Consider the following 26,526-nt stretch of genomic DNA (forward strand, 5'->3'; position numbering starts at 1 on the left):
TGAGATAGAATGAATCCCAAATTAAATACCACCAGCTGTTTGTCTTTTCAACTTGGAAGTGTCTTGTTTTTACTCTTAAAAGAACGAGTATTTTTTTTAACAAGTGAGAGAGGCTTTCCAATGTGCTAAGGGATAAAGAACCACCATGCCAATGAAGAATATAAACTCTATAGGCATGTTGTATTTAATACCATAGCTTACTCACAGGATAACTTTTCCTTTTGCTAACAATCCATAGGAGAAACTAATACAGAGAAAATGACTGTGATTTCTAAACCATGAAATTCATTCAAGATATGCTAAGGAATTTGATAACATATCAGTAAGTGAAAGAGATAAAGAACTTGTACAGTTCCACAAGACTGTGTCTAATTGAATACTCTATTTTAGTCTGAACATCCCTGATATTCTTGGTACTTTTCTAGTATCTTCATGCCTCTCACTGAATTAAAAATAAATTTAACAAAAACAGAGACAATACCCACTGATTGTCTGCAGCTCACATAGTGGGATACGCAGAGGCTGCTCAATTCCTTTCGACGGACAGGGATGCTAATCATTCACTTGGACGGGTAGTCTTAAGCGTGTCCTTGTATGGTGCTGGCCAGTGGCTCAGTTGGTTAGAGCATACTCCCACACACCAAAAGGTTGTGGGTTTGATTCCAAGTCAGGGCACATACTTAATACCGACAGGTTCTATCCCCACTCGGGGTTAGGGCACATATGGGAGGCAACTGATCAATGTTTCTCTCTCACACCCATGCTTCTCTCTGTCTCTTTCTGCCTCTCTCTCTCTCCCTCTCTTTTCCCTTCCACTCTCTAAACATATTCTTGGGTGAGGATTTTTTTTAAAAAAGTCCCAGCATGAACCTAAGCATATTTACCTCTAATTCAGGCATGTTTTCAAATGCAATGTGCATACATATGTTGGGTCTTCTAGGCTCTTTAACATGCAGTTTCTGGGACCATGTTGCTCACAGTGTGGCTGGGGACCAGCAGCACTGAGGTCACCTGGAAGATGGCCAACAGCGTAGAATCGCAGGTGCCCGCATGTTCTGCTGGACCAGAAACTGCACATTGCCACTTGGCAAACACTGAACTTGGAGATCCCTGCAACATATCAATTCCAAAGAAGGAACTGAAGTGTGAAGAAAAGGGTGGCGGAGGGAGGTGGGAGAGGGTGAATGGGAAAAAAATGGTGACGGAAGGAGACTTGACTTTGGATGGTGAGCACATGATACAATACACAGATGATGTATTATAGAATTGTACAGCTGAAATCTCTATAATTTTATTAATCAATGTCACCCCAATAAATTCAATAACAATTAAAATAATAAATACATACATAAGTAAATAAGATAAAAGTAAAAACACACGTATGTTCAGGGTATTGTTGAAACGTGGGGCGCGCTCTCACTCTGTTTTCATGGATGGATATGGTAAGCTTCATAACCAACTGGGGGAAGCGAAAATCCTCGCAGATTTCAGTTTCGCAATCTCCTGAAGCTTTGGTGCATGCAGCTTGACACCCACGGGAGACAGTCCAGAGCTCTTGGCAGGGCAGAATGCCCATTACACTGGCATTGATGGACACCCTGGCATCTGCACGGGGCATCACCTGCATAGCTGCTGCCCTTGGCTTTGCTGCAACCACGGTTCCAGCCCAGCACGCTGAAGCAGCAGAGAGGAAAAGTGCTGTGGGCTTCCTGCTGCCAAGAAGGCTGGCTGTTGGAGTAAGGTCTCCCTTCCTACCTCACAGAGAAAATACAGTCATCAGACGCTGGCCTGTCATTTACAAAACTGCATCCATCCGCCTTCTTTCCTTCTCCCCTTTTATGGCTCTGTTGATTCCACGACTTTTGTTTTCTTAGGGAATCACATGATGTTATTTATCCACTTAATTTCCTACATCATTAATGTCTGTTTTAATGCAGGCACCTGTTAATAAGCATTTAAATATAATCACATATTTATCTTAAAAAATAGTTCCTTTGAATCTACGTTTTGCAATAGTTATGCTTCTTTTTCTTTATTTTTTATTAAGTGCTTTTATTATTTTGAGGTGAGATGTATTTTATCCTTTTAATGTTATTTATTTGTTTTTATTTTTTTAAAATTTATTTTCTTTATCGATTAAAGTGTTACATATGTGTCCTTATCCCCCATGTCCCCCCAACCTACTCATGGCCTCACCCCCTGGTGTCTGTGTCCATTGGTTAGGCTTATATGCATGCATACAAGTCCTTTGGTTGATCTCTGCCCCTTACCCCCACCCTCCCCTACCTTCCTTCTGAGGTTTGATGGTTTGATCCATGCTTCTCTGTCTCTGGATCTGTTTTTGTTCATCAATTTATGTTGTTCACTGCATTCCACAAATGAGTGAGATCATGTGGTATTTATCTTTCTCTGACTGGCTTATTTTGCTTAGCATAATGCTCTCCAGTTCCATCCATGCTACTGAAAATGGTAAGAATTCCTTCTTTTTTACCGCAGTGTAGTAATCCACAGTTGTAGATGTACCACAGTTTTTTAATCCACTCATCTGCTGATGGGCACTTAGGCTGTTTTCAAATCTTAGCTATGGGTTGCATATATCCTTTGTGTTTGGTGTTTCTAGTTTCTTGGGATATATTCCTAGAAGTGGGATCACTGGGTCAAATGGGAGTTCCATTTTTATTTTTTTGAGGAAACTCTATACTGTTCTCCACAGTGGCTGGACCAGTCTGCATTCCCACCAGCAGTGCACGAGGGTTCCTTTTTCTCCACATTCTGGCCAGCACTTGTCGTTTGTTGATTTGTTGATGATAGCCATTCTGACAGGTGTGAGATGATACTGCATTGTCGTTTTGATTTTTTGAGATATAATTTACATATAACATTATGTAAGTTTTAGATGTATGATATAGTATATGATTGTTTAACCACTATGTTGTATACCTGAATACAAAATAATATTGAAATTAAACTGTAATTTAAAAAATAAAAAATTAGAGGTATGACATAATGATATGATATATTCCTTCTTTTTAAAGGTAAACAACTCAAAATGTTGTTACAATCATCGCTTTTATTTCTTTATCTTTCATTCATTTTATTGTTACTAATTTTCATAGCTATGAAATATAAATGCAGAAAAGTTATATAATCATCTCTATATGACTAAACACTGTAGTTTAATAGTTCTTTTTATCCAGTTTATAAAAATAGAATCATATTATATATACATTTAACCTTTGAACAATGTGGGAGTTAGGGATGCCAATCCCTTGCATAGTCAAAAAGTGCATATAATTTTGATTATCTCAAAATTTAACTACTAATAGCCTGCCATTGATCAGAATCTTTACTGATAACATATGTAGTCTATTAACACATATTTTTATACACATTATCTATAATAATAAAAGCATAATATGCTAATTAGACTGCACGTCTTCTGGATGTCATTCCGGATGTCCTTCCTGACCATGCCAGGCTGGAGGGAAGCCATCTGGGGTCCTGGGTGCCTGTGGGCGGCAGTAGGATGGAAACCTGCGTCCCAGGTGCCAGAAGGAAGCCAGTGCAGGCAGCAGGGGAAGACCTACTCTTGCACAAATTTTCATGCATCAGGCCTCTAGTATACTATATTCTTACAATAAAGAAAGCTAGAGAAAAGAAAATGTTATTAAGAAAAGCATAAGGATGAGGAAATACATTTATAGTACTGTACTGTATTTTTTGCTACTGTAACTTTACATAGTCTATTTATAAGATGAATCAACCATCTGTCTGTCAGTTCATACATCAATATTATCTTATATAAAACAAAACACAGTAGCAGTTATGTTACTAATGCAAGACATAAAAAATGAAAAGATAATGTGCAAAAGAAATTCATATTTATATACAGGTATTGGTGCCTATAATGAAGCCGCAGCAATATGATTACTTTATGGTAGCCTAGTGTAATCGATACAGTTGCTTCACAGTAGCCTAACCTATACATTAATGAATGAATCATTCTAAAATTTTATGACATACAGCATTACAGTCATATAAATATCATAGTAGTAGAAACAGTCCCAGTTAAAAACAAAACAAAACACTTTCCTGAGATCATAAGCTGATATGCAGTTTCTTCATTTACAAGAGAGGTGTACTGTATGGTAATATAATTAATTGAAAGCAAAGTTATAAAATGGTAAGAAAACTAGCACATTACTAATTTTATAATACCACTCATAGTATTCCTGTGTAAGGGTAGGCTGTCCACTTCAATTCAAGTCTTGCCCATGATGTTCTGCACGATGAATACTTAGGTGATGGTGGTGAGGATGACACAAGAAGTCTCATACAGTTCCTGCTGTACAGTTATTGGATTTTCATGTGGAGATACACACATACACATGGATATGTTTATTAACTCTATGGCATGATGATTACTGATTACTCATTAAATGGAAGTGGATCACGTTAACGGTCTTCATCTTCGTCTTCCTCACACTGAGTAGGCTGAGGACGGAGGAGGAGGAGGAACCAGAGGGCTGGTCTTGCTGTCTCAGAGGGCAGAGGTAGAAGAGGGAGGGGCATGGAAGGGAAGCCAGAGAAGTAGGCGCACTTGGTGTAACTTTGCAGGAATACATCTTCATTTCTGTCTGACGTTTTTTACTTTTTCCCTTCTCTAAAGATGTTTCCACACAGAACCAATTCTTCACTGTTGGCTATAGTGTCAGGGCCCGTATCTCAGAGTGGTCCATCCATGTCACAAAAGTCAGAAGCATCAAAGACTCCGAACCCTCCTGTCAGAACATCTGTGTCCATATTTGTTTCCTGGCACCACCTCTCTCAGTCTTCTTCCTCCTCATCTGGAACTGGCTTGGAAACACTCATTGCCATCAAGTTGCTTCTGTGAATTCATTCCATGTGTCTATTGGCTCTTCTCTCCAAAACCCATCTTTTTTTGTTGTTGTTTTTCCATTGATTTTTAGACAGAGTAGGAGAGAGGGGGAGAGACAGAGAGAGAAAAAATTGATGTGAGAGAGACACATTGATTGATTGCCTCCTGCATGTACCCTGACCAGGCCAGAGATCGAGCCTGCAATCGAGGTACATGCCCTTGGTCAGAATCCTAGGACCCTTCAATTTGAGGGGCCAGGCCTCAATCACTAAGCCAAGTTGGCTAGGGCCAAGATCCATATCTTGAAACCCTGCACCCTACTTCACTTTTGTGCCCTATCCACAACCTTTTTCATGATTTGTTTTTGATGGGCTCTGTCATGCACAACACCTGGACACAGGTTCCTCACCCCCTCCCCCCTGCCCCCACATCAGGATTTTATTCTTTTGTTGGGCAAGGAGACCACTTACACCTTTGATGTTGAACTCATGGGGTCCTGAGTGGCCAAGGGCATTGTCCAATATCAGAAGAACTGTAAAGACAGTCCCTTACTAGCAAGGTGCTTCCTGACTTCAGAGACGCAGCATGGAAGCCACCAATCTGAAAGAGGCGCTCGTGCAGGCCATCTCGTCTCCTACAACCGAAGACTGGAAGCTAGTACTTATCCTTCCCTTCAGGGCTCTGGGTTTAGCTGCTTTACAGATAAAGGCAGTTCTGACCATAAACTCGACTGCAGGTGCACAACACTGTAGACTTAACCCGTCCCTTTCTGCCTTCCTGCCTTGAATCCTGGGGCTCACTTCTTTATTAGTGAATGTCTTTGTGGCTTTTTTTTCCTCCTTTATGAAAAAACTGTTCAGGCAGATACCTTTCTCCTTAATGAGTTTCTTAATGGTGTCTAGGAACGCTGTAGTCTCTTGGTCACAGAATCTGATTCTCCTGTCATCTTAACATTTTTTAAGCTAAACCACTTTCTAAATGATCAAACCATCCTTTGTAGACATTAAATTTTCCAGCTTTATATCTTTCACCTTTCTTTTGTTTTAAGTTGTCACATAATGACTTTGCTTTTTCTCAAGTCATAGTAGAGTCTATAGATATGCCTTATAGCAGCCCAGCACCCAAATAAAAACGAAATTTTCAATAGGAAATAAGCAGGTATTTCACAAAAGTGCAAGGCTTTGTGTTTGCTGGTGTAGCTGCAGTGATGGCTTCACAATATCCCTTTTTAAACAATGGTCTTACGCTGAATTTATTTATCTTGAAATGGAGGGCAATCACAGCTGCAGATTTCAGTCTATGGTGCCTATCAAGCAATTCAACTTTTTCTTGTAACGTCATGACTTTGCTTCTTGGCAGCACTTCCAGCATCACTAGTGGCACTTCGTACAGGTCCAGGGTGTTATCTGAGGTTTACAGTATTGCACTAAACACAGAAAATGCGCAGGAACCCAAGAGTTCACTTTTTCTTTAATACTCATTTTACTAGAGAGACCGCACTTCAAACGCATACTTGCAATACTGGCGGTCACCGAAATAGCAACAGGAGGTGGTTACAAAATTGCTACAGTAAGACAGTATGCATTATAGTCAATTTGTGTGGTGTGATTTAGTACTGAATCTCTGCCCTTGTTTAAGTTTCTCTCCATTGCAAATGGCACCATATTTTACGTTTTTATGATAGATTTGTGTATATTTTATAGTCATAAATGATAAAATAGACTACACATATGTTTTATGCATTCATGACATTCCTAAATTTTTCTTAATTTTTTTGATATTTCTAAGCTACATAGTTTGTTTGCAAGTTTCCTTCAAATTGTTGCAATTTCCAAAACATATTTTAATGTAGTTATTGAAAAAATCTGCATATAAGAGGACCCACACAGCAGTTCAAACCTATGTTGTTCAAGTGTCAACTACATACATATGTTAATTCTTTTACTCAATATTATCCTATATAATAAAAGGTAATATGCAAATTGACCAAATGGCTGAACAACCAGTTGGCGGGGGGTGGGGCTAGCAAGTAGGTAGTGCCAGGCCAACCAAGGCAGGTGCCAGCAGGCAGAGGGAGGGGATGGTGATCGGGGCAGTGCAAATAGCAATAGTAAAATATTTCTTCTAATTAATTCACTTTCAATGTGCAGGAATTCATGCTAGGGTGGAGTCTGGCTGGCCCAGCCCCAATCAGCAGATCGGGGCCAGGCCTGTCAGGAGGAGGAGACTGCGGGAGGTTGGCCGAATTGGGGCCTGATAAAAGCTGAGCCGTCTGGGGGGAGGGGCCGCAGGCAATTGGCCAGCTGACCTGCCCCTGATTGAGGGGGATGATTAGAGGTGGGGCTGGCCATGAGGAGGGTCTGTGGGTGGTGGGCAGGCTGGTCCCGCTCTCTATTGGTGTGTGGTGAGATGATCTGGGGTGGGGTGGCCGGGGGGAAGGGCCATGGAGGGGTTAGCCAACTGACCCGCCCTTGATTGGGCTGATCGCTGGCCACAGTGGGCATCATAGCAATCAGGTGTTGCAGTCATTACAGCATTCCGGTTGCTGGCTTTTTATATATATAGACTCTTAATGTTGGGTGCAGCTGTAGTTCAGTCACTGCTGTATAGTAGTGTGTTGTATGAATACACTACAATTCACCTGCTCATTCTTCTTTAAGTGGTCATTTAGATTGTTTCTAGTTTACTGCTATTATGAAGAATGTTTCTGCTAACATGTTTAACGAGTAAGTATCTTGGTACACATGTGTAAAAGTTTCTATAAGGTCTTAAGTGATATATCTTTTATTAACTAAATGTCAAATGTTTTGCATCCTATCAATCACATTTGATGTGTTCCTTTTCTTGACATTTTTAACCAACATTTGATTGCATCAGACTTTTTAACCTTTGCTCAGCTAGTGAGTATGTAATGATAGTTAGAGTTTTAATTCTCATTCCCTGATTATACATGCTTTTCATGTCTATTGGTTATCTACACTTCCTTTATATAAGTGATTATTCAAATCATTTATTTATTTAAAAAAATGGATGGTCTAGTTCTTATTAATTTATAGAAATTCTTTATATATCCTGAATACTTATTTTTTTTTTAGTTGTTTTTGCTGCAAATACCTTCTACCAATCTGGACTTGTCTTTTTATCTTTGTGAACATAAGTTTTTAATTATAATGCAGTTGAAAGTATCAGTATTTTACTTTATGGATAGTATTTTTATGTCTTGTTTAAGAAACTGTTTTTAATTAGAACTCCTGAGGAATCACCTTATAAAATATTTTTAATTACACCTTTTGCATTTAGATCTTTAATGTACCAGGACCTGATGGTTATGTATAAAGTAAGAAAGAGTTCACTTTCATTTTTATATGAATATCCAATTTTCTAAGAATTGTTCATTGTCTGTCACTTTCCCAGTTATCTGCTATGTCGTCTTTGTCTGTCATATGTCAAGTATCTTTTATGGACGTCTATATCTCTGGTCTTTATTGCATTGCTTTATTTGTTTATACATATTTTATTATTATAGTTTAAAAATTCTAATATATAGGAGAGAAAACCCTCTAAACTCATTTTTCTTCTTCTAGAGTATCTTGGTTATCATTGGCTACATTGGATTTAATATATTTTAGAATATGATTTTCAAAATTTAGAAGTGATCTTGCTAGGACATTGCATGACATTGAATTAAATCTATAAATCAATTGGAATATAATTGACATTTCATGGTGCTTCAATTTATAAAAATAATACACATCTCCATTTATTTTATATATTAAATAGAGGTGGTACAAAATCTTATAGTGGTTCAGAACTCTATCATGATGCCAAATTAAATTGTGATAGTGGAAATCCTTGTTTTAGTTCTGGTGCAAAAGGAAAAAATATTAAATATGACGTTTGGTTAAATTTCTCTGCATATACTTTTATTTGGATTAGTTCTCTTCCAAAATTGATTTCCAAAGATTCTCTCTTTTTTTTCTTTTTCGTGAATGAATGTTGAATTTCACAGAGCCTTTTTTTCTGAAACCATTGAGATAATTGTATAACTATTCTGCAATCTGTTAATGTGGTAGGTATATTAATTTTCTAATGTTAAAAACAAAAACTTGCATTATAAACCCAGCATTTTCTTTTCACTAGAGTGCTTTAACACTTTATTTAAGGTATTTGCATGCATGTTGATAAATAAAAGTTATCTGAAACTTTTATTCTCACACTGTTCTCATTATGCTGCCCTTATGTTCTCATGTCCTCATGGTGTCCTTGTTATCGTAAATTTATGCTGTGCACATAAAATGAGTTAAGTGTTCCTTCATTTTCCCATCGTATTTATTCATTTTCTACTTTACTATGTAATATTTTAATTATTTTTTCAATAACTTAAATAATTGATAAAAATTGATGGTGAATCATTTATTTGGGCTTTGGATTTTTATGAGAAATTTTTAAAATTACTGAATCATTCACTTCAGTGGCTCTGGAGCTGTTGAGATTTTCAACACCCTCTTAATTTTGTTTAGGTGAGTTATGTTTTTCTTGAACTGTGTACATTCATTAATACATAAAAATATTGGCATTATTTATTTATTTTAAAATATATTTTATTGATTTTTTTACAGAGAGGAAGGGCGAGGGATAGAGAGTTAGAAACATCGATGAGAGAGAAACATCGGATGTGCCCGCAACCCAGGTACATGCCCTTGACCGAAATCGAACCTGGGACCTTTCAGTCCGCAGGCCGACGCTTTATCTACTGAGCCAAACCGGTTAGGGCTGGCATTATTTATTTTATTATGTATTTAATGTAATAATAAATTGGGTGATGTCTTTTCTCCATCCTCTCTATTGGCTAATTATTCTCTCTCTTTCTCTCTCTCTCTCTTTCCTCTCTTTCTCTCTTTCTCAACTTTTACCAGTGGTTTATAAATTTGGTTCATCTTTTCAAAAGACCATTAATGATCTCCATTGTATTTATTTTCAGAAACTTCTAGTCACATATTTTTTATTTTCTTTTATAACTTTTACTGGTTTACTGTGCTGTACTCTTCCTTATTGTTTGAGATGGTATCACAGACTGGATTCTCAGTGCATACACTGAGAAGAAGTTTGTAGTGAGAAATGAGAAGAACGAACCAGATTTAAAGCAGAAGGAGAAGCTGAACTGTGATGCGGGCTCTTTAAGACTGAGACAACTTTGTGGGGCGCTCTGGAGCAAATATTGCCAGTCAGGGATGGTCCTGCCTTGGGTTTGCTGCATTGGGCTGGGCTGTTCCGCCCCTTCTTCACCCAGTTATTAGCTGTGGGCATGGACTCAGGGTCGGCAGCGGCCTGCAGCTGAGGCAGACCCTGAAGGCTGACAAATGAGATTGCCAACTGCACTACCCACAGCTCAGCAGCAAGCTCTTCTGTGAAGGAGGGTCTGGGTCAGATGGAGGCTTGCCAATTTTCACACATTCTTATTTTCCAATACATGCATTACGCCTATAAATTTCCCTCTAATTTCTGCTTTATATCTATCTCACAAATTTTGTAATATAGCATTCTGTTGCATTTAAAGTTTTTGACATACAGATAGAGCTAGAGGTATTTTTTTAAATTTCCAAAATATATAGTATTTTTGCTAATTACAATTTTTTGGTTGTTGATATCTACTAGTAATTTAATTCTAACATGGTTGTAAATATAGTCTATATACTTTAGTTCCATTAAAATTTGTTGAGATTTGCTTTATGTCCCAATGTTGACCATTTTGGGAAATGATGTCCCTAAAAAAGAATGTGGATGCTGTAGTTGTTAGGTGCTCCATGTTGAAGACTTTGTGAGAAGGGTCTTCAGCCATCATAAAGAATGGCTAGCTACTAGTGACTACTATGGATTCCTTGCTTTATTTCTTTGTTTTTGTCTTTCATCTTTTCTTTGTAGTTCTCTTCAATAATTGTTTGACCCAACATCTCTCTGTCTTATCTATACAATGAAAATACAAATTAAGTGAGAATAAAAAAAATTAAATTTTACAAATTATAGTTCCATTCCAAAATATATTTACATTAAATAAAATAGACATTTTAGTAAGAGATCTACAGTGAATGACTGTACGCATTCTGGGAAGTTTTATGACACTTAGGTAGGGTCCCCACTGGTGGAAGGAGCTAAGAGAATCAGCATCCAATCAGAATTTGTAGTGTGTTTCTTATGTCCAATCTTCAAGCTACACCGAGCATGTCATTAGCATCACTTGTGCAGGGAAGTGATTTTTGGGGGGAAAGGGGGAAGAAAGAAGCTTTAGATTCAATTCTGAATTCATTTCAACTTCTGAAGAACCACCTCAACAGTACAGTTTCAAATTTGACTTTGGGTGGTGGGTACAAAATTCAGTATGAAGGTCATGTATCATAGAAATGTACACTTGGAACCTATATAATCTTATTAACCAACTAGAGGCCCACTGCACGAAATTCATGCACTTGGGGGTGGGGGGGATTTCCTCAGCCTGACCTGGGCCCCCTTGTAGTCCAGGAGCCCTTGGGGGAATGTCTGACTGATGGCAAGCTGGCAGTTGGACATTCTTAGCATTGCCACAGAGGCTGGAGAAGCTCCCACCACCGCCACTGTGTTTGCCAGCCGTGAGCAGCGTTCCCCCTGTGGGAGCACACTGACCACCAAGGGGCATCTCTTGTATTGAGATCTGCCCCCTGGTGGCCAGTGTGCATCATAACAACTGGTTGTTCTGCTGTTCAGTCCATTTGCATATTAGCCTTTTATTATATAGGATGCCATGCTGATAAATTTAATATTAAAAAGTACACATGTTAAGTTAGAACCCAGCCCATGTTCTTGTATTATGGGGAGCTCTCCATCTGCCATGAGCAGGCATGGATAGGGTCCTCCTCAGGATGACACAGGACTCTGGGCAACCCTGCAGGCCCGAGGGAGCTAGGACGGGGGTGGGGGCCCCCAGGGACTGGAGATGACGCCACAGTCTCCCCTCCTATCATATGACATAACACAATGTAGTCTCCTACCTTGTTCCATGAGTCCTCCTGTTCCTCAAGGGATGCTCTGCAGCCTCAATATTCAGTGCATCATCAACATTCAAAAGAGCTTAATTCCCAAACAACGTCCTGTAATGTCCTCTTGGGAGCCCAGCTAGTGCCATGAACTATTCTCTCAGTAAACTCAGACCCAGCTCGCCACTCTCTGTAACCAGGGTGCTTGATCCTGGTCAAGCATTTCTCTCTGGGAGGCACCGAGTTGTAGGGATCAGGAACTTCTGCTTCAGACTGAAGTGTCCCACCTGGTGGGACCCTTAAAGGGGGTTACAGGTAGCTGAAGGCAAGGAAGCTCATCTGAATCAGGAAAATGAACTTTGCATGCACAAGGCAAGTCCGCTTTGCATTCAGCAACCTCTCTAAGGAGCAGCCGTCTCTCTGGACAGACCCTCTGCATGGAGTTGGAGGCTGTTGCTGACCTCTGGGCCCTTTGAGACCATTAACCCTCTTCAGTTTGCTTGCCTGCCTCAGTGTTACTGTTACCTTTATCCTGGACACCAGAGACAGGGGAGATAGGCGTGGGACCCAGCACCATGCCCCTTGGCTCTCCCTTCTTTTCAAAACACTCCATGTTCTCTCACTGCAACAACTGTTTCTACTATTGGGCAGTAATCTCATATAAATAGAGCTTCCAATTTGGGACACCCTTCTTCAAGGACCATGGGGAACTTACCCAGAAAATAGCTAGAGAATGAAAGCATCTGAAGAACCGGCGATGCCCACCTGCTGCTGAACTAGTGGTAACAAGGTCACTGGCTGGATGGCTCTTCCTCCCAGTGTTTTCCCTGTTTGTTCTACCTGTGGCTCCTCCAGCTCCACGGCCTCTGGAAGGAAGGGCCAAGTGCAAAGAAGAAAAAGCGAGTTTTCAGTATCCTGGCCTGTTAAGGGATCTGAGGACGCGAGGTAAAGGCAAAATAGTTGGGGGAAATGGGTTTTGAGAAGAGAAGGGCATGTTCCACATACAGTATGAGGAACATTTCTCAGATTACGGAGAGGGTGGGAGCAGGAGAGATAGTGACCACAGAGAGTTTGATGGGTCCCAGAGAGAGGGCTCTGACAGGAACATGGAGACAGAAAAACCCACCCAGTGGAAGGGCTCTGTATTTTCTTTAGGCATCAATATTCCAGATCCGGAATGGCGCCTGGCATGCAGACAGGGCTAGAGGCGACCTCTCGCAGGTTCCTTCCCAGCAGTGCACAGCCTGGCAGAGAGCCCATAGGATTAAGGATCTATGACGATGGGACTAGGATTGTGTCAGCAGTGATTGGGTGGCAAAGGTACAGCGATTTCAGTGCATATCAGTGGGCCTGATGCCTCTGCCTTGATCTCACACTTGGAACTATGTAAATGGTCCCCCAAATTAGATGAAACCCTCTGGAAAGAACAGAGAACTCAAACTCTTTGAGATAAGGCTTCCATCACACAAGATGGCCAGGAGCTCAAAATGCAGTTTACACACACACACACACACACACACACACACACACACACACACTTATTACTTATTGAAGACATTCATATGCGACTTTATTTGGTTTATGTACTTCATCATTTTACTTAATCCCCACAATAACCTGTAGACAAAGATATTATACCATTCAAAAATAGGAAACTGAGGGCAAAAGAGTTTTAAAGAGCTTACTAAGATTTGTACTCAGAGATATCTGCTTGTGGATTCCATGCTTTTAATTACTATGCGCCTGTATCCCCATAATTAGCCATAACACACACTCTTTCACACCTCACCTCTGGTCTCCTGATCTCAAAATATATTTATCCCTAGATCTATAAGCATTTCCTCTGATTCATATGAGTATTGGAAAGATAAAGGATGGCACAATCACTTATAATTTAATGTGAATTTTTAAAAATTATCAGATAACCATTAGCAAATGTCTACTTTGCATAAATCATTATGTTATGAGCCCAAGAAACACAGAGATGGGAAAAGTTCAGTCTCTTACCCTAAAGGGACTTCCACCCAGCAGTAGGGCCAAGAGGGAGATGTGCACACACACTGCACAATCCTGAAGGGGAGGCTGAGTGAGGAATTAGTCACCTTTAAGGGTCCCACAGCAAGGGCTGGTGGCAGGGTATGGACATTTTAATGTCCTATCACATCAGTGTAATTGATTGTAGAGAATCCTTTTGGATTGTGAGGATAGAAAGGACAAGGGCTAATTTTTTTTTTTAATTTTAAGTTTTTTAATTGAATTTATTGGATTGACATTGGTTAATAAAATTATATAGGCTTTAGGTGTACAATTTTATAAATACATCATCTGTATATTGCATTGTGTGTTTGCCACCCCAAATCAAGTCTCCTTCCATCTCCATTTATCCTCCCTTTATACTCTTACTAGAGGCCCAGTGCACAAAAATTTGTTCACTGGGGCGGGGGGAGGTGTCTCTCAGACTGGCCTATGCCCTCTTGCAGTCTGTGGCCCCTTGGAGGATGTCCACCTGCTGACTTAGGCACGCTCCCTGGGGGATTGAGCCAAGCTGGCAGTCAGACATCCCTCTGGCAGCCCGGCAGCCCTTGGGGGATGTCCACTTGCCAGCGGGGAGCAAGCCTAAGCTGCAGTTGGACATCCTTAGCGCTGCTGAGGAGGCAGAAGAGGCTCCCACCACCACTGCTGTACTGGCAGCCGTCAGCCTGGCTTGTGGCTGAGCAGAGCTCCCCCCTGTGAGAGCGCACTGACCACCAGGGGGCAGCTCCTGCATTGAGCGTCTGCCCCCTGGTGGTCAGTGTGTGTCATAGTGACCACTCATTCCCAGTCATTCTGCTGTTAGGGTCAATTTGCATATTACCCTTTTATTAAATAGGATACTTCCCCCACTCTCTTTGTCTGTGGTAATCACTATAATATTGTCTGTGTCTTGGGGTTTTCTTGGTTGCTGTTTTAGCTTTTTCTTTTTCTCTTTTTTTGTTTGCTTAATCTCTTCATCGTTTTCACCTAGACCCCCAAGCTGCTCCCCTCTAATAGCCATCAGTCTGTTCTCTGTATCTGTGAGTCTGTTTGTTTCGTTAGTTTGTTTTGTTCCTTAAATCCCACAGATAAATGCAATCATATGGTACTTGTTTTTCTCTCACTGACTTATTTCACTTAGCATAATACTCTCCAGGTCCATCCGTGCTGTCACAAGAGGTAAGATTTCCCTTTTTTTTTTTTTTTATAAATAGCTGAGTAGTATTCCATTGGGTAAATGTACCACAGCTTTTTTATCCACTTATCTACTGATAGACACTTGGGCTATTGTAAGTAACACTGCAGTGAACAGAGGTGCATATATTACACCTATTTTAAGTTTATTCTCATAGATGATTGATCCTAGAATATGTTGAATAAATAGAAATTCAAACATAGGGTCTGAAGGATGTAACCACATTTTGTGATGGTTCCTTAAAACCATAAGCCCAAATCTCAGTAATAAAGCTCCAGATTTCAGGGTAGGCCAGCAGCAGCGAGAGCAGGACCTCATTGTTAGACACCCGTTTAGCCACTCTGAAGAGGAAAGGGCTTTCAAAAGTGCAGATTTAGGGATACAGAGCTTAAACTCAGAGCACTTCGTTCTTCAGTGTCCTCTCTCTGGTTGCATCATTGTTCTTTGTTGACTTTTTAATGAACTCACTTTACCTCAGCTGGGAAAGGAAAGCAGTTGTTAACCTGAGCAGAACAGGTAAGGACGATTAAGCCCCGGGACTGCTTCCCAAGACAGACGGGGGGCTGCCTCTCCAGCACATCTTACTAATGTGGATTTCCCCATCCCTGGTTCTCTCCAGAAAGTGTTGGGAGAGCCAGCACGACCTTAGGCTCCTCTCAGATCTTCGTTTCTTTAATTCCGAATAAAATAATCAGTATCTTTCTTAAGGGATGAACTTGAGACCTGGCTCTATGGGGTGAGGGAAGGGGGTTCTTCAGTGAGAAATAACTCTTCCTTCCTCTGTGAACTCGCAGTGCTTCTTGTTCTATTTTGCTTCTGTGATTGCTCTGACCATAGTCTAATCTGTATTATGTCCAGTTATTGGAGAGTCCATCAACTGTTCAGTCGATTCAACACTAACAATTCTAATTTCAGCACTTTCGTTTGGAAATTTCTCACACCTGCTTCATGCTGTTCCAGTAGGAATAACAAGTACTGTACTAGCTTCTCTGATCGCAGGATTGGATATAAGATCTAGGCTCGGCCAGGCATCGTGCACCATTGTCTTCTCCTCAGTGATTGGCTCATAGATGAAAGAATAATCCTAAAGTGTCCACTCAGAGCCCGTCCCTAGATTTTTTAAAATGGGTACTGGGAGACAGATGTTTTTTCTTTGCCCTTAGAGTGAAAGCTGAAGGATGCGCCTACAAAGCTAGTTATGGTTATGCCCTTTAATTTATGAAAGGGTTTGAGGGAATAAGGCTGGAATTCAAATGTAAGCCAAGTGAGAGACAGGTGGAGAGTGAGAATCACAATGATGTTTGAATCCCTGGATGCAACCTTTCCTGAGGCTACGTTCACTTTATTCTGATAATCAGAATCACCAAAATAATTATTTTAAATTTAAACAAGACTGTATGTTCCATAAGTGAGGGCAGCATTTTTAAATTTTAACTTTGTTTCACTGCCATAATTTTCAATGCCTAGAACAGTGCCTGTCACATAATGGGCACTCAATTTGTTTAATGAATATTTGTAAACTGGATGATTCAGAAAAAATAAAGCATAAATGTCTTTTCAACCATTTAATGGGATTCTCTCCAGAAATTTTTTTCTTTTTGAGAGAAAAAATCCAGGGAGCAATTATTATAGAGTTGTGAGAATTGAAGCTAGTTTGTGAGGCTGTGGCATACATTTGTTGTTTTTTTCTGTAAATATTTTATTTTAAATACAATACACGGAAAAAATGTGTAAAACATAAATAACATTAGGATGAAGTAGAAAGTGAAACCTGTGAACTCAGGTCAAGAACTAAAACTTTGTCAGCATTGCAGAAATTCTTCGTATATTCATCCCAGAATATCTCCAACTCACTACCTGCTGGGGGTAGCCATGGTGCTGAATTTTATAGCAATGACTTTCATGCTTTGCTTTATAATTTTAGCACCAATAGATGCCTCCCTTGACATTACTGTTTAGTTTATATTTTTGGATCTAATATAAAGAATGTATTATATTATACAATCTATTCTTTGGTATTTGGTAGGACTATAGGGCAGTACAATCCTTCATAGCCATTTTAAGCCCCCTGCCATAGGAGAACAAAGGACCAAGAAAACCTCCCTGGACACCGGGAGTCAGACTATACAAGGAATGGAAACTGCACCTGATCACACACCTGCATTCCATCTGCATTACAAGCCCACCTCAGCCCCAAACCCACTGATGACAAAAGCTTCCCGCCAGTGACTGCATCCTATAAAATAAAAGGCTAATATGCTAATTGACTGAACGGAGGAATGACTGGTCACTATGATGCGCAATGACCACCAGGGGGCAGACGCCCAAGGCAGGAGTTGCCCCCTGGTGGTCCGTGCGCTCCCACAGGGGGAGCACTGCTCAGCTAGAAGCCGGGCTCATGGCTGGTAAGTGTAGCAGCACAGCAGTGGCAAGAGCCTCTCCCGCCTCCTCTGCAGGCGGGTGGTAAGGAGCAAGGAGTCCATGACTGCAAATGCAGGGAATTTTGTGCATCAGGCCTTTAGTAAGAGGATGAAACTCCAGCTCCTAGGGGCTGATATCGACCCAATGCCCCCTTGGCTCGGTGCTTGTGCAGCCCTTCACTTTGGATTTCCCATATTTCATCCCCTTCCCTTAGATAAATTCCCCTTTCTTTAATCACCATCTGAGATGGCTAGTTGGTCTGCCTGCACTCACCATCCACCATGTTCACCTTTCACTTCTTAACCTCTCACAATGTCTCTTGGCCTGGCTCCTTTAGGCATGGGTCTAACAGTGTTGAGTTTTTTTTACTCAATGTTATGTTTATGTAACTCATTAAAATTGATTCACATTGCTTTAATTTGATTATTTTCAATGCTGTAGTTTGTAAATATTATATATTCTGCTGTTGAAATAATCTCCCCCTAGGTTTTGGCTGCAGAATCTACACTGTTATTACAGTAGTTAGTTAGTTAGTTAGTTAGTTAGCTAGCTATGAAGGGAGCAAAATGGCATCAGACATTAAGCCTGATTAAGTCTGATATACAGCTCCCAGACTCTCCAGGGGATTGCCCCATTGCAGGCCAGATGGACAGAATCCTGGAGCTCGCAAGAACCGAGCTCCCAGGGGAACGGCCAGTCCATCCTCGCAGACTACAAGGCGGGGAGAGCCAGTCAAGGAGAAATTCCTTCTCTGAGAGATGTGCAGCAGCAGCCAAAAAGCCCACATAAATGGGAGGAGGGTAGCCTGGGAAAATCAGGAAAGCATCCAATAGGGCAGGGAACCTTGCAAGATCAGGAGAGGGATTGGATAGGAGGAGGGCGCAGCACAAGCCCACAAAGAATTAGGAAACAGATTGGTTAGTTTGAAAGAAAATCTTCTCTCTCCCAAGCCCAAGGAAATATGATCAAAGCTACCAGAGGCCAGGAGATGGTTTCTTTGTGTGCTCTTGTTTTAGCAGCCATGCAGGCCCTAGCACAGTGCCAGCCATGGCCTGGGCATCATCATGCCTTGGCAGTGGATGTACAGATGGGGAAATGAGACAAAGCGAAGTTCTGCACCTCTGGGTCTTGGCCCTCCTGGACGGACAGGTGCAGGTGTTGTCTGAGGCCCAGAGGAGGGAGTTCTGCAGGAAGAAGGAACTGAACTTCCTGATCCTGGATGAGACATGGGTACCTGGGGGCAGGTCTTTGTTTTTGCCCCAATAAATCTTGCCACTGTTGCTCACAACCTCTTATATGTGAGTCCCCGAAATGCTTTTCTGGTGACTCCATGGAAGAATTGCTCCAGTGTTGCTTTCCCGACAACATTGTTATTAAAGTTATTATACATGTATTTGGTGCCTAACTGTCTGTTTTCTATAGTGCATTTACCCAGGAGTGAAATTGCTGAGTCATAGTGTGTGATTGTTTTTAACTTTAACAGATAATGATTCACATCATCATCAATTCTGGGCTTCCTCAGATTTTTACTGTAGCCCATTTGATGGGTATATAGTGGTAGTTTGTAATAGTGTCTATTTGCAACTTCCTTGTTTCTAAGGAAGTTGGTCTGATTTAATTTGCTTATTGGTCATTTGGATTTTCTCTTTTGTAAAATATCTAATTAAGTCTTCAGCCTACTGTTTTTATTAATTTGTTTATTTTTTTCCTTGTCAATATGTAGTTCATTATGTATCCCGGTGATATGGTTGGAAATATCTTCTCATCTCCTGTGGCTTGTTTTTGTCACTTTATTTATATGTTTTAATAACTATAGTTCTTAATTGTATTCTTGCCAAGTATATAAATATTTCTCCCTTATGAATATTTGTTGTGTCTTTTATGACCTGTTCTCCAATGTGACACACCAGCGTTTTTGAAGTCCTTAAGTACAACCCACAATTAAGGGGAGAAGAATTAGACTCCACCTTTTTACAGGAGAAATCTCAAAGAATGTTTGGACATTTTTTATAAACATCAACACATGATACAATTAAGTGAAAGTCTTTAGAAAAAAGGCACTAGGACATATTTAAGGCAAGGGAGGCTGAGGTTGAAAGAAAGAAATCATAGATGTTGAAGACAAATCAGAATACATGTTTTATCTTTCATGGGTGTTACCTTTCCCTTTGTGCCCCAGGTCTTTGAGAACAGAGGCGGTGTCTAGCAGAAAGGGACATATAATGGCATTTAGTGAGGACTTACTTGTTAGCTGATTTGTCGAAATAAATGATTGTTTCATTTCTGACCAAATTTCTATGGTAATTCTTCCAGTTGAACTGATTAGTTAAAAAATTATTTGGCCTGCCCTAAATACTGAGTTTAGGGTCAGATCTTAACCAGTGTGTGAAGTGGAAGAAATTAATTTCAGGTCAAATATAACTGCAGTCCACATAATTAGAGGCCTCTATTGGTTTTGCCTCAAGACATCTAACATCCTCCAAACTATCTGTCCTATTTTTTCCCCTTGAAAATTATCCGTTTCATTTTCCTATTCTCATTCAATCTGCCATATCTGGGGACATCTGTCAAATTTATCCTTAATGAAAATGTATTCTTAATAGCTTAATAGGAAATGATTACGTCTAGATACCTTTTATATTTTAATAGTATATTTTAGAGACACAAAAATTTTAATCTAAAATAATGACTTCCCTGTGAGTACAATAACAGAGTGTCCATTGGTTCAGGCACTTGCTTAGTGCCCAGCATTAGAGCAAATGCCATCAAAAGAGGTGAGCTATGCTATTTACAGGCAAGGGTCCTGCCATGTAGCTATATTCCGCTCTGCCTGCTGTATTCATTTGCCCTTGAATTTATCCAGACCGAAGCCGGCCAAGTATTTGTGTTCTCATGCAGTTGCTGACTTTCCCTCTCTTCCCAATTAGCCACCTTGCTAATCAATTTAATCCATCTCTGACAGCAAGCCATATTTTTCTACCTTGTTGATGAGCATGTCATGTGGAACAGTCAGAAGCCTCCCTGAAGTCAAAATAGTTTATGTCTGTCCCTTCCTCTCAGCGTACAAGGCCTGCCACTCTGTCAGAGGAGGCAATTGGATTGGTCTAACATGATTTGTCGGTCACAAAGTCATGCTGGTTATTACCCATCACTGTGAGCCCTTCCATGTGCTTGCAAATTGATTAGGCATCTTGATCTTGTGGCTAATGTACTTTTTGTCATTGTTTAGAGCTGAGGACATTCATCGCAGTCTTGGGCTTTTGTGAGCATGCGCTTCCCATCTATTCCCCTTTAAGTCAAGGAAGGGCTTTAAAGATAAAAAGCCCATTTGCTTTTACAGATCAAAAATTCCCACAAAGAAAAGTTAGTGCTTTAAAGGACTCCTAGGATATTTTATTAATAACCTACATTGGTATCACGAGAATTAAAATAAATCAGGCTTTCTATCCTCATCAAACAGAGAGACAACAGATATTTACTGAGTCCCTGCTGTGTGAAAGGCACTATGCTACCAGGTTGTGTGAGAGGCACAATGATATTTAAGAGGGGCTCAAATCTTGTGTTGTCTATAGGAAACATGAACATAAAGGTGATTGACAATGTATTTTGTGCAGAGTTAAAGAAAGACTAAAACCTTTTATTAGGTTGTATATTACTAGTTATCACATTTTCCTTGTGCCTCATTGCCCAACAAAATTATTTTAAATAATAACCAAGAAATATTATTTGCACATGCCATTTCTTTTTTGTTTATTTTTTACTAGGGGACTGTTACAGGAAGATTCCTGCAAGAATAGGGCTTCCTGAGACCGGAGTGAAGCAGAGAAGGGAGAGAAGCCCACTGAGGCGGGCTTCGCTCCCTTCTCCACTGCCTCGCTCCCTCCCTTCGCAGCTTTGCCCTGGGCTCCCTCCCTTCCCTGCTGCCTCAGCTCCCTCCCAGGTCCTCTGCTTCACCTCCCTCCCATGTCCACCGTTTCACTCCCTCCCTTCTCCGCCACTTAGCTCCCTCCAGTGTCCACTGCCTCAGCTCCGCTCCCATCTCTGCTACCTCTGATCCGTTCCCTTCTCCGCTGCTTGGCTCCCTTCTGCAGTGCTTGGCTTCCTTCTACACCATCTTCAGTCTTCACTGGGCACCTGTGTATGCAAATTAACTGCCATCTTTGTTGGGTTAATTTGCATACTCTTCTGATTGGCTGGTGGGTGTAGTGAAGGTACAGTCAATTAGCATCTTTGTCTTTTATAAGTGTAGATTGAATTCATTGGGGTGACATTAGTTAATAAAATACAGGTTTCAGGTATATAATTCTATAATGCATCATCTGTATATTGTATTGTGTTCATTTTGAAAGAACTGCTACCTGAATTTTCACTCATCATTTCCCTACATCCTCAAAATGTTTAGTGATAGTGAGGATGATTTCTTCATATCTCATTGTCATTACATATGTTTCCCTTTGTTTTCTTTATCTGTCTATTTTTTTTCTCTTTATCAAATTTATTCCTGTGCCTAATTATGTATGAGCATGTAGGTATGTTCTTCCAACATGAGGGAATTTTTTCTAAAATAATTCATTGTGGATTCTCTTTGGAACTCTCACTGTACTGTTCCAATAAAAGCTTGGTAATACCATATTATCAACAACAACAAAAAATATCTATATTTATTTTTACAAAAATCTAATACTTTATGAAAAAATCAATGTAAATGATTGCTAAAATATATCCAGTTACCAAATATTTTCTAATCCATTTATTTTAAAACTAGAGGCCCACTGCATGAAATTCATGCATGGGGGGGGGCATCAGCCCAGCCTACACCCTCTCCTATCCGGGACCCCTTGGACATCCCTCTCACAATTTGGGACCACTGGCTTCTAGCTGCTCACCTGCCTGCCTGACTGATCACCCCTAACTGCCCGCCCCGATGGCCTGGTAACCCCCCTACCCCCTCCACTGTCCTGGTCACCCCTCACTGCCCCCCCCTGCCAGCCTGGTTGCCCCATGCAGCCTGCTGTTCAGTGTTTGGTCATCCCTCACTCCCCCCTGGTCGCCTCACACAGCCCTCTGTTCAATCGTTTGGTTATCCCTCACTAACTCCCCTGACGGCCTGGTCCCCCAACACAGCCTGTTCGGTTGTCCATTCATTTGTTGCGGTTGTGACAGTAGCTTAGGCTTTTATATATATATAGATACAATTTAGAGTAAAAGAAATAAGGTGAAAATGTCTCAGGACAGACTGGAAAATCTGTCATTACATCCAACTTATCAAGCAATTTTAAACTAAATTTAATAAGTAAACTTTAAGAAAATATATATCATTTTTTGAGCAAGCTTTTGCCATTCAAAGTTTCCAGATCTTGAGAGTTGGGGAAAGGATAGAGCATTGGCCTTGGACTGAAGAGTCCCAGGTTCGATTCTGGTCAAGGGCATGTACCTTGGTTGCAGGCACATCCCCAATAGGGGGTGTGCAGGAGGCAGCTGATCAATGATTCTCTCTCATTGATGTTTCTAACTCTCTACACCTCTCCCTTCCTCTCTGTTAAAAATCATTAAAATATATTTTAAAAGAAAAGAAAATAGTATTCTAGTTAAGTAGGGAATTATTAGTTTTTGGAGAAGGATGTCAATCTACTTAGGAGTAAAGTATAGTGATATATACATTACTTTGAAAAGTTATGGCAATATATGATATATACATATATATATATACACACACACACACAATCATACATATATACATATACATATAATACTATATATGAAGTCTCAAATCTTAGACCTAGAAGCAGCTCTTTGAAAGCTTCCCCCCACTTTTTCTTGTCACTGCATCGTTTTATGGCTTCATTACACCACAATCCCCTTCAGTTTTTCACTTATTAATTGGCTTGCCTCCTGCCACTGACTAATTTTTTGTCTGGTACATTAAAGTGGAATCTCCATTGCAGATTAAATTGTCCAATCAATGATGTGAGCCTCACTTTTTCCTTTAGTCTAACCCTCTCCTTGTAGCCAGGGGAACAGAAAAAGCAAAGATGGAAACAGGAGGACTCCTGGATTTGCATCAGAACCTGCAATCCATCCATGTTCTTCTGCTTTCTGCTTCTCTCTTCCCTTAACATACACATGGGTATGACAATGAATATTTAGTGAAAAAAAACTAGTGAAAAATGAATGTTTAAAGCAGACAAGTGGCCCTCAAGACAAGTTTATTGAATCTGTAATGTAGGTATTTAAAAATCTGCCTGTTCTCATTGCTAGAGACATCTCATAAAAGGCTTTCTTGAAAAGGCTTATGTTTTCTGTAAATATAAAATTATAGACATATTTCAAAAGAGAGCTATATTGTGATTCAACTTGGTTTTTTTCTTGGCATAAAAAGCATTTCCTGAAAGGTAAAGGGTAAAGTAGATCTTGTAACTTTACAATTTTATTTCAATACAGCAAAATCAATTAGTATGATGTGTATTGTTGAACTTCAAGCAAACACTAGCATTGAGTAATTGCATGAAAGTGCCCGTGAAGAAAGAATGTAGATCAGTAATGGATTTTCTCTCATTTACATTTTTTATTTTCTGTCAGTCAGGATACAGACTAGAGAGAGTGAAGACCTCTTAACACTACCTGCTTATTTGAAGTGTGCGATGGATAGATAAAAGCAACCTCTTCCAAACATAGTTCTCTCGCTGTCTCATGATTTTAAATCTATGAATGTGAAGAACATACAGGCTCAGTTTTTGAAGTACATTAAAAACAACAACTGAAAAAAAGATCAAACTCAAATTAATTAAAGGCAAATAGAGGCTAGATTAGAGTATAATTTTTGGCATTAAGCAGTTTACCAGTATAAAATATAATAATTCTGATCCTCATTTGTTCATTCATTCTCTGATATGTTTAAAATTTTGTAGAAGCTTAGAGATGTAAAAACTCCAGAGGTCTTTTCATTTGACTGTCAATTTTTAGGACTAAGTGCTGAGCATCTTGTCTCCCAGCGCTGGAGTGACAGTGGGGATTGTAACCCACCCCACCATTCTTTTCACATTGTTTCTGTAAGTGCTGGCTACGAATAATATGTAGCTTTTAGATAAATAGCATGTTTGTATAAGAATCCTAAGAACTAAGTACAGAAGATGTAGACTCCGACCTTTGGTCATCCTAGTTCTGGGAGATTGGCTGACCTTCAACTGTAGAACCAGGATGACATAGAGCCAGGATGATGAGGACCAGAATGATGCACACCAGATCATCACTTGACCAATTTTGAGATCTTTATCAGAATGGGCTGTGTTGGACTGCATATAAAGAACTTTTCAAACCCCTTCCCTTGATTTATTTGTTCTGCTTTCCCTCTCCCTCCTTATAAAAATCTCTGCCTGCACGGAGATGTATAAATGGGCTTTGTGGACAAGAGCCCCCATATTCTCAGGTGTTTGGCACTTGAATAAACCACTTCCCCTCTTCACCAGCATCTGTCTCATGAATTTGACTTTATTGATGACAGGCAACTGGATTTGGGTTTTAGTTAGGGTAGGATGTGCACAGTGTATGAAAGGTAGACTTTTCTATTATTGGACAAGTTAAATTTTAAAAGAAAATATTTTATATTTTGGTAAATTTTTGCTGATGGATTCTGACTGACTTTCAGGGCCACAAGTACTAAACTGATAGGGAGGTATTATATTACAGGAAAGCAGTTTTCAAGTGTGGTCCCTTGATCACCAGCCTCAGCCTCACCTGAGAACTTGTTATAAATGCAGTTATCAGGCCTCACTAGAGAAATATTAAATAAAAAAATTAGTGGGATGAGGGCACAATCATTCTTGTATTAACAAGTCCTCTAAGTGACTCTAAGACATGCTACTGTTTAAGAATCCCCACTTTATTCCTCTTATGAAATAATGAGTGCCATTCTAGGATGATTTTAGAACTATTGTTATCTTCCTCTGAACAAGGTGTGCGTTAAGTAAATAAATTCACAAGTCTAACCTATTTTTTAAAACATTCTAAGTCTGCCGAAACCGGTTTGGCTCAGTGGATAGAGCGTCGGCCTGCGGACTGGGGGGTCCCAGGTTCGATTCCGATCAAGGGCATGTACCTTGGTTGCGGGCACATCCCCAGTAGGAGATGTGCAGGAGGCAGCTGATCGATGTTTCTAACTCTCTATCTCTCTCCCTTCCTATCTGTAAAAAATCAATAAAATATATTAATAAATAAATAAATAAATAAAACATTCTAAGTCAAGTACACCAAATTCAATTCTAGAAGCAGCAAGGTTCTATCCTGACTGATCAGACCAGGGGACATGATAAAGAGAGAGGATAACCTTGTCACTTTGTATTTATAACTTAAGCAACTTGACCTTTTCTGATATTTATCAGTAAGATGGATCAAAAGTAACTATAGGAAAAAATTCAAAGCAACAACAACCAGAGCAAAACATGGTGGTAAAAATCTCATTTTCTCTGTTTTTGTTGTAAATTAGGATTCATTATTTCTTTTTATTGCTTTAAATGTCAGAAAAAGCCAAATATCAGTCTCCCCAAGTCCATTTAGGATCATAAGTAACTGCTGTAAGAATTCTGAGATTGGATCCAATCTTCCCTTGTTGCTCTGCAGATGAAGAAACTGTATTTAAAGTGGATCAATTAGTCATCCACATGGAACCTACAGTTAGATGTGTCCACGAACAGCAGGTTCTGGGCCCAGAAACAGTCTGTGGACTCCTAATTCTCGGTGCTTTCTCATCCAGCTCAGGCTGCTTTTCTCTTCTTGTTCTAGACTGATTCATCTTATCATGGAAGCCACGAAAATGGAGCAGGATGGTGAAGCATTTTCAGATTTGCAGCAGTTCATGGTTGGGAATGTGCACTGGGACATTATGGTGCAAAAGTAAAATTCCAAAAACTAAGTGCAATCCAAAGGACAAAGAAATGCATGGTTCACCAGTCCATCTTTTTATTTACTCATACACTCATTTATTTTCCCTCATTCATTTTCTGCATTCAATAATT

The 26,526-nt window shown here is 40.0% G+C and overlaps 1 pseudogene across 1 annotated transcript; it reads right to left on the reverse strand.

Moving 5' to 3' along the window:
* Positions 1-945: 945 nt before the first annotated feature.
* LOC308522045 (NEDD8-conjugating enzyme UBE2F-like) lies at positions 946-16,968 on the reverse strand (annotated as a pseudogene). Its single transcript has 4 exons — positions 16,952-16,968; positions 11,880-12,418; positions 6,125-6,285; positions 946-1,110 (listed from the first exon to the last, which is right to left on the reverse strand). The product of its transcript is annotated as an NEDD8-conjugating enzyme UBE2F-like (transcript).
* Between the last annotated feature and the right edge of the window lie 9,558 nt (positions 16,969-26,526).

The sequence above is a fragment of the Myotis nattereri genome, assembly GCF_964212035.1.
Source record: "Myotis nattereri genome assembly, chromosome: 7".
NCBI lineage: Eukaryota > Metazoa > Chordata > Mammalia > Chiroptera > Vespertilionidae > Myotis > Myotis nattereri.